This window comes from Erythrolamprus reginae, chromosome 3, assembly GCF_031021105.1.
Source record: "Erythrolamprus reginae isolate rEryReg1 chromosome 3, rEryReg1.hap1, whole genome shotgun sequence".
Taxonomy (NCBI): domain Eukaryota; kingdom Metazoa; phylum Chordata; class Lepidosauria; order Squamata; family Dipsadidae; genus Erythrolamprus; species Erythrolamprus reginae.
The window spans coordinates 256,666,279-256,678,436 of NC_091952.1; positions in this window are offsets into that span (position 1 = coordinate 256,666,279).

Genomic DNA, 12,158 nt, shown 5'->3' on the forward strand with positions numbered 1-12,158 from the left:
ATTTTTTGGTTCGCGGGCCAAAAGGAGTGTGCATGTGCTATCATGCGTGCACATGCCCACACCCCTTCCCTCTTCACCCACACATGTGGATTCCCCCCCCCCCCCGCTGCCCCCCGCGCATGCGCGCAGGCCTTTCTGAAGCCTGGTAGGTGAAAAAAATGCCCCGAACGAGCAAACCGGAACTTTGGGGGGAAACGCACTCCGGTTTGCCGTTCTGATGTTTTTTGCACTCTGGGAAGCTTCCTGAACCCTCCAGCGTGCGAAAAACAGCACAATGGGCAATCCGGAAGTTTGGAAAACGCACTTCCTGTTTGCCCATTGTGCTGTGTTTTTGCACTCCGGGGCTCTCAGGAAGCTCCCCTGAACTCTCCAGAGGGCAAAAAACAGCACAACGGCAAACCGGAAGTGCGTTTTCCAAACTTCCAGTTTGTCCGTTGTGTGATTTTTTTTTAACCTCCGGAACTTCCCTGAAGTATTCAGAGGGCGAAGTGGCCTTTCCGAAGGCTGAAAATCAGCTGGTTGAAACATGGCAAAGTCTCGCGTTCCCTCCGTCATGGCTACACGTGCCACCCGTTCGCCATCACAGGCCTAGTGGATTTGCTGGCTGTAAAATCGTGCGAGGGTCCCCCATGTGTCCCCATCCCCCCCCCCCCATTCCCCTAAACAAAAATAACTTCGGCAACACCTCACCTTGATGTGCCTTTTCTTGCTTTTCAAAATTGTGTGTCTTGTATTTTTTTTCTGCTTCCCCATGAATGCGATCTGCGTGGAACCTGGTTTCTCCTCCGTTTGTGGCCTCGTGGCAGGCCGTTAATTTATCACCAATTTATTCACCGCTTGTGCACTAGGGTTTGGTTCTTGCTCCAGATGCTGAAGGTTGACACGGGGGGGGGGGGGGGGGGCTACCTCCCCTTTGCTATTGGGTGCTGAGCCTTGTTAAGAACAACTACCGGCTGGGAAAATCTCCCAACTTCCTGTGAAGTATTTGTTTTATAATATCCTTTTCTTGAAAATCGGAGCTCTTCGAGGAAGAAGGGTTGGTTTTTTTCAATAGTTCAGGTAGTCAAGCCGTGGGGGGCTTCGAATGCAGTACCGCAGGCTATTTCTGCTGACTGCCTGCAATTTGGCAGATCGAATCTCACCAGGCTCAAGATTGATTCAGCCTTCCGTCCTTCCGAGGTTAGTAAAATGAGGACCCCAGGTTGTTGGGAGCACAATACGATCCACAATTGAGAGGAGAATTTCTGTTGAGCTAGGCAATTTTTAAGTGAGTTAATATACCCAATAATGTGACTTGCCACACATACTAAGCAGATCCCCGTTGCTACTAGTGCAGTCATTAAGCGAATTATACAGTGAATCTGGCTTGCCTCATTGGCAAGGTCAGAACCGAGCTGGGGAAAAGCTGCCAAGCCCACATGGCCCAAGGACACTGCAAACATCCTTAAATGCATCCTGGGTGCCAAGTTGACTCTAAAGTTTGCAATAGTGTTGATATTCCTGGAGGCTTCTGTAATATGGCAAATGATTTTGTTTTACTAGATAAATGGTCAAAGCAATGGAAACTGCAGTTTAATGTTTCCAAATGTAAAATAATGCAAATGTATTGGCAGTTCTAGCAAAAACTTCACAAGAGTAGGATTTAGGGGTTGTGATTTCTGACAGTCTCCAAATGGTTGAACAGTGTGGTCAGGCGATAGGGAAAGCAAGTAGGATGCTTGGCTGCATAGCTAGAGGTGTAACAAGCAGGAAGAGGGAGATTGTGATCCCGCTGTATAGAGCGCTGGTGAGACCACATTTGGAATACTCACCTAAAAAAAGATATTGATAAAAATGGTGGAAGGTCTTAAGCATAAATTTTATCAGGAAAGACTTCATGAACTCAATATGTATAGTCAGGAGGACAGAAGGAAAAGGGGTGAGGGAACACGATTGAAATGGTTAAATAAGGTTCAGGAGGGAAGTGTTTTTAATAGGAAAGTGAACACAAGAACAAGGGGGCACAATCTGAGGTGAGTTGGGGGAAAGATCAGAAGCAACATGAGAAAATATTATTTGACTGAAGGGAGTCGTAGATGCTTGGAACAAACTTCCAGCAGACGTGGTTGGTCAATCCACAGGAACGGAATTGAAACATGCCTGGGATAAAAAGATCCATCCTAAGATAAAATACAGGAAATGGTATAAGGGCAGACTAGATGGACCATGAGGTCTTTATCTGCCGTCAATCTTCTATGCTTCTATGTCAATTGCCTAAATTGTGATCCCATCATTGTGGTGTTAAAAGTGTGATGACCAGTTGTAATCCCTTCTCTCCACCCACAGTGCCGTTGTCACTTTGCAATGATTACTAAACAAATTGTTGCAAGGAGAGAACTGTTTGCACTGAGTTGAGTTTTGCAGGCGTGGACTTAAAAGCCAGGGTCCCCAGAATTGACAGGAGCAAATTTTGCAAGCTTTTTAATTATTATTATTGGGGGGTGGGGGGGATAATCTGCAAAATGATCTTTGGGGTTTTGGTGGTCCCACTCTAAACATGGGAGCCCGGGGTCAAAGGAGGGTTTGGAGTCAGCTGCACTCATTCTGGTGTTTGTGTGTGTTCAGGCTTCGTTTCTTGCAAGTGTTTGGATGCTTTTCAGGATGGCAGGACACAGAAAAAGGTGGCTCTAAAACCACCAACTTCCACGCATTGCAAACTTTTATCTCCCCATAGAAACATAGAAGACTGACGGTAGAAAAAGACCTCCTGGTCCATCTAGTCTGCCCTTATACTATTTCCTGTGTTTTATCTTAGGATGGATCTATGTTTATCCCAGGCATGTTTAAATTCAGTTACTGTGGATTGACCAACCACGTCTGCTGGAGGTTTGTTCCAAGGATCTACTACTCTTTCAGTAAAATAATATTTTCTCATGTTGGTTCTGATCTTTCCCCCAACTGACCTCAGATTGTGCCCCCTTGTTCTTGTGTTCACTTTCCTATTAAAAACACTTCCCTCCTGGACCTTATTTAACCCTTTAACATATTTAAATGTTTCGATCATGTCCACCCCCCTTTCCCTTCTGTCCTCCAGACTATACAGATTGAGTTCATTACGTCTTTCCTGATACGTTTTATGCTTAAGACCTTCCACCATTCTTGTAGCCCGTCTTTGGACCCCTTCAATTTTGTCAATATCTTTTTGTAGGTGAGATCTCCAGAACTGAACACAGTATTCCAAATGTGGTCTCACCAGCACTCTATATAGCGGGATCATAATCTCCCTCTTCCTGCTTGTTATACCTCTAGCAATGCAGCCAAGCATCCTACTTGCTTTCCCTACCGCCTGACTGCACTGTTCACCCATTTTGAGACTGTCAGAAATCACTACCCCTAAATCCTTCTCTTCTGAAGTTTTAGCTAACACAGAACTGCCAATACAATACTCAGATTGAGGATTCCTTTTCCCCAAGTGCATTATTTTACATTTGGACACATTAAACTGCAGTTTCCATTGCTTTGACCATTTATCTAGTAAAGCTAAATCATTTACCATGTTACAGACGCCTCCAGGAATATCAACCCTATTGCACACTTTAGAGTCATGGCTTTAGAAAACAAAACATTCACTGAGGGTTTAGGAACATTTGATGCTCTTAATGCAAATCAAATCCTAGGAAATATCCCAATCACCTAGGAACGGCAGCTTCTGACAAGGTGCAGAGAAGAGAAACCAGGATCAATGTACTGGAGGCTAAAACACGCAATGACCGGTTGCAGGAACTGGGCATGGCTAGTCTGAAGAGAAGGACTGATGGCAGTCTTCCAATATTTGAGGGTCTGTCACAGAGAGGAGGGGGTCAAGCTATTCGCTAAAACACCTGAAGACTAGGCAAGGAACAATGGGTGGAAACTAATCAAGGAGAGATTTAACCGAGGAATTTTCTGATAGAGCAATCAACCAGTGGAGCAGAAGTTGCCTTCAGAAGTTGTGGGAGCTTCATCACTGGAGGCTTTCAAGAAGAGACCAGCCAGCCATTTGTCAGAAATGGGGTAGGGTCTCCTGCTGAGAGGTGGCTGGACTAGATGACCTTCAAGGTTCTTTCTAACTCCATATTCTAATCAGTAAAAGGACTTGTGGGAGCTTCATCCCTGGAGGCTTTTAAGAAGAGACTGGACTGGACTATCTGACCAGTGGAGGGAAGCTTCGTCCCTGGAGACCAGACTGCCATTTGCCAAGGGGTGCTGGGTGTCCTTTTTGGATTGGGGGGGGGGATTGAGCTAGATAGGGACTAAATGCCTAAAATTTACTTAATTCTGTCAAGCTGCGTTAAACAAAGCCAATGCAATACAGGCTGGCTGTTGACTCCATGAGTTCTCAAGGTTAAGGTTAGACACTGCTGATATACCTTCTTGGGTTTGAGTGGAGGGTCAGACTAGATGACCTGTAAGATCCCTTTCAACTGGATATTCTGAATTTGACAAGGGGGAAATAAACCACACGAGATTTGGATGAGCAAAGCCTCAAATTTTATTCAAAGAAACATAACCAAACTTCAAATCTCTCCCTCTCTTCAAACGGCTCCACTTTTTCCTTATAACGAACCAAAGTGGGACTGGGTGCGTTGGGGCGGGTGGGCCCTTACATCTCTGGTCTGTCCGTCCCTAAAAACCCAATGCAACCTACCTGGCTGGGTATTGCCTCCATGAGTTCCCAAGGTTGGACATTCCTGAATTGAACGGGGGTCGGACTAGATGACCTCCAAGAACCTTCCCAATTTGGTCTCCCGAATTTGTCAGGGCAGAAAATAAAGCAGACGGGATTTGGATGCGCAAAACCGCAACGTTTATTCAAAGAAACACGACCGAACTTTAAACCGAACGCTCGCCACATTGGGGGGCGGGGGGAATCCCCAACCGCCGCTTTCCTCCTGCAGCCGCAGCAAATGAGTCCCCCTCCTCTAATGACCCCTCCCCTTTCCCAATAAACTGCCCCCTTCCCCCGTCCAACAATGGAAAGGAACGAAACTTGGTCCGGGAAGTGATGCGTCTGGCGGGGCGGATGGGACCTTTTCACGTCTCCATAAGTTCCCTAGGTTAGACACCCCTGGTATAACCCTCTCGGTTTGAGTGAGGGTCAGACTAGATGACCCCCAAGAACCCTTCCAAATGGGTATTCTGAATTTGCCAGGGCTAAAGAAACCACGGGATTTGGATGCGCAAAAACTCACCTTTTATTCCAAGAAACGTAACCAAACTTCCCCTTCAAATCCCCAATCGCCTCCTCCCTCATCTCCATGAGTTCCCAAGGTTGGAACACCCCCCCCCCCATCTCTGTTTATTTGAGCGGGTCAGAATAGATGACCCCCCAAGAACCCCACCCAACCCGGTCTTCTGGATTTGACGGGGGAGGGGGGAAACCAGACGGGATTTGGATGCAGAGTCAACTTTTATTCCAAGAAACGTAACCAAACTTCAATTTCAAATCCCCAACCGCCGCAGCGACTGAGTCCCTCCCCCCCTTTTCTTCCTTATAACGAACTCCACCCCCCCCCCGCCCGCCCCGTCCAACAATGGAAAGGAGCCAAACTGGGACCGGAGGCTATGCGCCCGCCGGAGCCTTTCACATGCCGGCTTTCTCGGGGCTCCTGCCGCCCCTAAAAAGCCAATGCAACCTACCTGGCTGGGTATCGCCTCCATGAGTTCCCAAGGTTGGACACCCCCTGGCTTCAACGGAGGGTGGGACTAAATGACCCCCCCAAGATCCCTTCGACTTGGTCTTCTGAACTTGACGGGCGTAAAGAAACCAGACGGGATTTGGATGCGCAAAAAGTCAACTTAGTTTTCCAAGAAACGTAACCAAACTTCAAACTGTCGAACGCGCGCCACTTCGGGGAGGGAAAAAAAACCCCAACCGCAGCGAATGAGTCCACCTCCTCTAATGACCCCCCCCCCTTTTCCAACGAACTGGCCACTCTCTCCCCACATCCAACAATGGAAAGGAACTAAACTTGGGCCCGGTGGCGATGCGTCTGAGACCCTCCTTTCACGTCTCCATAAGTTCCCGAGGTTAGACATCCCTGATAACCCTCTCGGTTTGAGTAGAGGGTCAGACTAGATGACCCCCAAGAACCCTTCCCACTGGGTATTCTGAATTTGAAAAGGGGAATAAACCAGATGGGATTTGGACGCGCAAAAACTCACCTTTTATTCCGTAACCAAACTTCATCTCAAATCCCCAATCGCCTCCTCCCTCGTCTCCATGAGTTCCCAAGGTTGGACACCCCCTGGTTCCAACGGAGGGTGGGACTAAATGACCCCCAAAATCCCTTCCGACTTGACGGGCGTAAAGAAACCAAACGGGATTTGGATGCGCAAAACCTCCACTTTTATGCAAAGAAACGTAACCCAACCAACCTCAAATGCCCAATCGCCGCTGGAGGGTCAGACTAGACGACCCCCCAAGAACCCTCCCCAACCTGGTCTCCTGAATTTGACGGGATAAAAAAAAATTGAAACCAGACGGGGTTTGGATGCGCAAAAACTCAACTTTTATTCGAAGAAAGGCCACCAAACTTCAACTCTCCAACCGCCTCCTTCTTCCTGCTGCAGCCGCAGCGGTTCAGCCTCCCCTCCTTTAACGATTATAACGAACTGCCCCCTCCGTCCAACAATGGAAAGGAACGAAACTGGGAGCGGGGGCGGGAGGCGCGGGGCGCTCACAGGCAGGCTTTCTCGGGGCTGCCGGGCGAAGGGCTGCGGCCTCCTTGCAAGCTGCCGGCCGCCTGGTCGGAGCGGCAGATGGGGATGGGCACGGTGCGCTCCCAGGCGGGGCTGGAGCCCAAGCGCGGGGCCTCGATGCGGAGCCGGCCGGCCTCGGGAGCCAAGCAGCAGGTGAGCGCCTCCATGTCGGCGTCGTCGGGCAGGAGCAGCTCCCGTCGCACCTCGCGGACCTCGTGGCACACGCAGCCGTCGTTGCCCTCGCTCCGCTGGTCGCGCCGCCCGCAGACGGTCAGCTTGGGGCCGTCCACTTTGACGGCCAGCTCGTCGGGGCAGAAGTCGCCCACCTCCAGGCCGAAGTAGTAGGTGCGGCCGTCGTCGCTCTGCTCCAGCCGGGGCAAGGCGCTGCCCGAGCCGCTCCGACGGGTCCCGCCGCCTCCTCCGCCGCCACCGCCGCTGGAGCCGCTGCTCTGCCAGCCGGAGAGGCGCGGGTAGGCGTCGAGGAGGCCCACGCGGAGCCGCTCCATCTCGTCCAGGTGGCTCTGGAGGTCGCCCACCAGCTGGTCCAGCAGCGCCTGCGGGGGCATCCCCAGCGAGACGCACTCGAAGCTCCGCGGGGTCCCGCGGGTCAGGCGCAGGCGGCACTCGCGGGAGAAGCTCGACATCCTCACGGCTCCGTCGAGGCCAAGCGAGGAGAAGCGGCGGCGGCTGCTGCGGTTGGAAAGAGACGCGCACGCCTCGACGACCAGGACGCTCTGGCGAGGGAACGGGGCGCTCCGACGCCTGGCCAGCCTGCCCGGGGAAAGGGCGGAGCGAAAGGAGCCCGGCTGCCTTGGCGACACAGAACGTTGCCGCCCAGGGCGGTTGGGCAGCCCGGCCGGGAGCAAAGGAGGATTTGCCGCGCTCCAGGCAACGCGCTGGCTCCAGGGCATCCTGGCGTCGCGTGGCGTCCTTGCCTCCCGTGGAATCTTTGCACACGTTCTATCCTGGCACCCCGTTGCATCCTTGCATCGCATCGCATCCTTCTGTCCCATTGCACCCCATTGCATCATTGCATCGCGTTCCATCCTTCCATCCAATTGCACCCTTGCACTCCATTGCATTCTTCCACCCTGTTGCATCGTATTGCATCCTTGCATCCCGTTGCAGCATTGCATTGCATTCTTGCATCCGGCTGCAGCCTTGCGTCCCGTTGTTGCATCCTTGCATCGCGTTGCACCTTTGCAATGCAGTGCATCCTTGCGTTGCATTCCATCCTTCCGTCCCGTTGTTGCATCCTCGCAATCGACGCCGCGCTTCGAAATTTTTCGATTTTCTTTTTCTAAAGGACGCGCGCTTTGCAGGGTTTTTTGCTCGGGGGAGGAACGATCGGCAGAGCTTTTGCGATCGGCTCGGAGACGGCTGGGAAGCCCGCGAGGGTCGAGTTGGGAACGCCTTTCTTTCTTTCTTTCTTTCTTTCTTTCTTTCTTTCTTTCTTTCTTTCTTTCTTTCTTTCTTTCTTTCTTTCTCCTCTTTTTCTTTCTGTGTGAGTTAGAGATGCTGGAGATGGGCTTTAATTCAACCGATTTTGCTGGTTGCATCAATTCTACGTGTTATGTGTGCGTTTTTTAAAAAAAAATTAAGATTTGATTGGGATGTATGACATGGTATGATTGTATTAGTGAGATATTAAGGGTTTTTCTAGTACTGTTTTATTGTGATTTAAATTGTTGTGCTGTTTTTTATTATTTTTATTGTGGTAAGCCTCCTGGAGTCCTTCAGGCGTGGGCAGCATACAAATTTAACTAATAAATTCAATTTATTTTATTAAGAAATTTCTTTATTAAGCATTTATATGCCACCCAATTCCAAGTGGACTCTAAAATCAAGATGGCGGCTCTGGTTGTAATGTTACATGTTAAAAAGAGTCACACAGTTATGGCCGCCATTTTGACTTATTTTAAAAAAATAAAATATAAATAAAATAAGATTTGATTGGGATGTATGACATGGTATGATTGTATTAGTGAGATATTAAGGGTTTTTCTAGTACTGTTTTATTGTGATTTAAATTGTTGTGCTGTTTTTTATTATTTTTATTGTGGTAAGCCTCCTGGAGTCCTTCAGGCGTGGGCAGCATACAAATTTAACTAATAAATTCAATTTATTTTATTAAGAAATTTCTTTATTAAGCATTTATATGCCACCCAATTCCAAGTGGACTCTAAAATCAAGATGGCGGCTCTGGTTGTAATGTTACATGTTAAAAAGAGTCACACAGTTATGGCCGCCATTTTGACTTATTTTTAAAAAATAAAATATAAATAAAATAAGATTTGATTGGGATGTATGATATGGTATGATTGTATTAGTGAGATTTCAAGAGGTTTTCTAGTACTGTTTTATTGTGGCTTAAATTGTGCTGTTTTTTATTATTTTATTGTGGTAAGCCGCCTGGAGTCCTTCAGGAGTGGGCGGCATACAAATGTAACTAATAAATTCAATTTATTTTGTTTGATTAAGAAATTTCTTTATTAGCATTTATATGTCGCCCCATTTCAAGTAGACTCTAAAATCAAGAGGGCATGTTAAAAAGAGTCACAATCATGGCTGCCATTTTGACTTATTTTGTATAAATAAAATAAGATTTGATGGGATGTATGATATGGTATGATTGTATTAGTGAGATTTTAAGGGTTTTTCTATTACATTACTGTTTTATTGTGGTTTTATGGTTATGGCCGCCATTTTGACTTACTTGATTTTCCTGGAGATGCCTGCGGCTGGCAGATTTATTCCCAATTAAGCCACTTCCTTTCAATTGATAGTTTTATTGATTTCTATATAAGGTGCAGAACTGCCAATTTTATACAGAACTCGGGGTGCCTCAGGACGAACAGTTAAATCATGAGACAATGAATACATATCGGCCCTGAGTGTCGGGAGAAGGGCGGCATAGAAATTGAATAAATAAATAAACATACATATAAATGATCCAATAAATAATAATATAAATAAACAAACAATACATATAAATAATATTAAATAAATAAATAAGATGGAGGAGGGGCAAAGTCTGAGAAGGCGGAGTCAAAAGAGAAATCTGCCCAGATTCAGAGGTGTTCAAAATTTGTTATTTTTATGGCTTGTGGCCTTCAACTCCCAGAATTCTTCAGGCAGCCATGAATTTATTTATTTATTTATTAGATTTGTATACCGTCCCTCTCCGTAGATTCGGGGCAGCTCACAGCATACAATAAAACAATTCATGACCAATCTAATAGGTTTTAAAAAACATTAAAAAACCCCATTATTATACACACAGACATACCATACATAAATTGTATAGGCCCGGGGGAGAGGTGGGGGAATGCCTCAATTCCCCCATGCCTGACAGCAGAGGTGAGTTTTAAGGAGTTTACGGAAGGCAAGGAGGGTGGGGGCAATTCTAATCTCCAGGGGGAGCTGGTTCCAGAGAGTGGGGCCGCCACAGAGAAGGCTCTTCCCCTGGGACCCGCCAGACGACATTGTTTAGTCGATGGGACCCAGAGAAAGCCAACTCTGTGGGACCTAATCGGTCGCTGGGATTTGTGCAGCAGAAGGTGGTCCCGGAGACATTCTGGTCCAATGCCATGAAGGGCTTAGAGTTGGAAGAGAAAGGTCATCTTAAGTCAGGGGTCAACTATGCCGACTGGAGAATTCTGGGAGTTGATGTCCACAAGCCTTAAAAGTGGCCAAGTTTGAAAGATCTCTGATTCAACTTAGTCACAAACGGATCAAATTCAATCTTGCATTGCCAAAATAACAACAAATAGTACCGAAATGCACAGATTTACGACCACAACTGAGACCCAAATTTATATCACTAAGAAACATTGGTTAAGTGAGTTAGGGCCCCAACTTTACGACCTTTTTTTTTGCCACCGTTGTTAAGTGAATCAATGCTCTAGTGGGCAACACGGTCATTAAGAGAATCCAGATCCCCCCCATTGACTTGCTGGACAGAAGGTCGCCAAAGGGGAATCGGGTGACCCTGGAAGACTTGCAACCAGGGGGGCGGCTATCATTACTTCTGCGCAGAAGCCGAATCTTGCGTCAGGACATGCGCATGCGAGATTTCTGGGTTTTTTTCGCTTTTTCACAGAAGCGAAAAGAACCCGGAAATAGGCAAAAAACCAGTAAGTGTCCGTTCACTGCTGCCCACCGCCATTGACCGCCCCACCGCCTGCTCTGCCACGCCGCCACCCCCTCACCACTATTCACCCCACGCGCCTCGTGGTGGCTCCCCCCCACCTGCTGCAAATATCTCGCCCGGCCTTTATTCCGGTGACCTGCAGGGGTGCTGAGAGCATGCAGGCCAGGTGGCCCTGAGCTCTGGCCATGCAACCTGCTCTGTGTTCTGCGCCACAGGCATCTCTCCTGCGGCGCGAGAGAGCAGGCACGTGGCAAGAGCTCAGGCTAGGTGCCGCAGCAAGATTCCAGCTGGTGTGCATGTGTAGCAGCCAAAATCTCATGCACTGACATCTGGTAGCAAAAATTGTGGGGTTTTATGCTTCTGCACATGCGTGGAAGCAAAAAACCCGTAATTTTTTAACCGGAATCCTTCTGTTAGCACGTGCATGGTGTGTGCATGCCTGGCAGCAATGGAGCAAGGCTTTGCGCTTGGTTTCCACTGGTGGAACGGAATTTCCGACCGTCCCAGCTGCTGCCCATCACTGCTTGCGACTGTCATAAATATGAGTCAATTGCCAGTAGGCTGAATTTTGATCACGTGACCATGGTTGTTAAGTGAAAAGCGATCATAAATCACTACAAAACTTTTGCCAGACCCATCCTAGACTACTGCTCATCTGTCTGGAACCCATACCACATCTCAGACATCAACACCCTTGAAAATGTCCAAAGATATTTCACCAGAAGAGCCCTTCACTCCTCCACTCGAAACAGAATATCCTACGAAAATAGACTAACAATCCTGGGCCTAGAAAGCCTAGAACTACGGCGCCTAAAACATGATTTGAGTATTGCCCACAAGATCATATGCTGCAACGTCCTACCGGTCAATGACTACTTCAGCTTCAACCGCAACAACACAAGAGCATGCAACAGATTCAAACTTGATACGAACTGCTCCAAACTTGACTAAAAAATATGATTTCAACAATCGAATTATTGAAGCGTGGAACTCATTACCGGACTCAATTGGGGGCATTTGCCCAGGTTTGCCTGGTGCATCAGTTGCGGCCCTATTTGGACCGGGAGTCACTGCTCACAGTCACTCATGCCCTCATCACCTCGAGGCTCGACTACTGTAATGCTCTCTTCATGGGGCTACCTTTGAAAAGTGTTCGGAAACTTCAGATCGTGCAGAATGCAGCTGCGAGAGCTATCATGGGCTTTCCTAAATATGCCCATGTCACACCAACACTCTGCAGTCTGCATTGGTTGCCGATCAGTTTCCGGTCACAATTCAAAGTGTT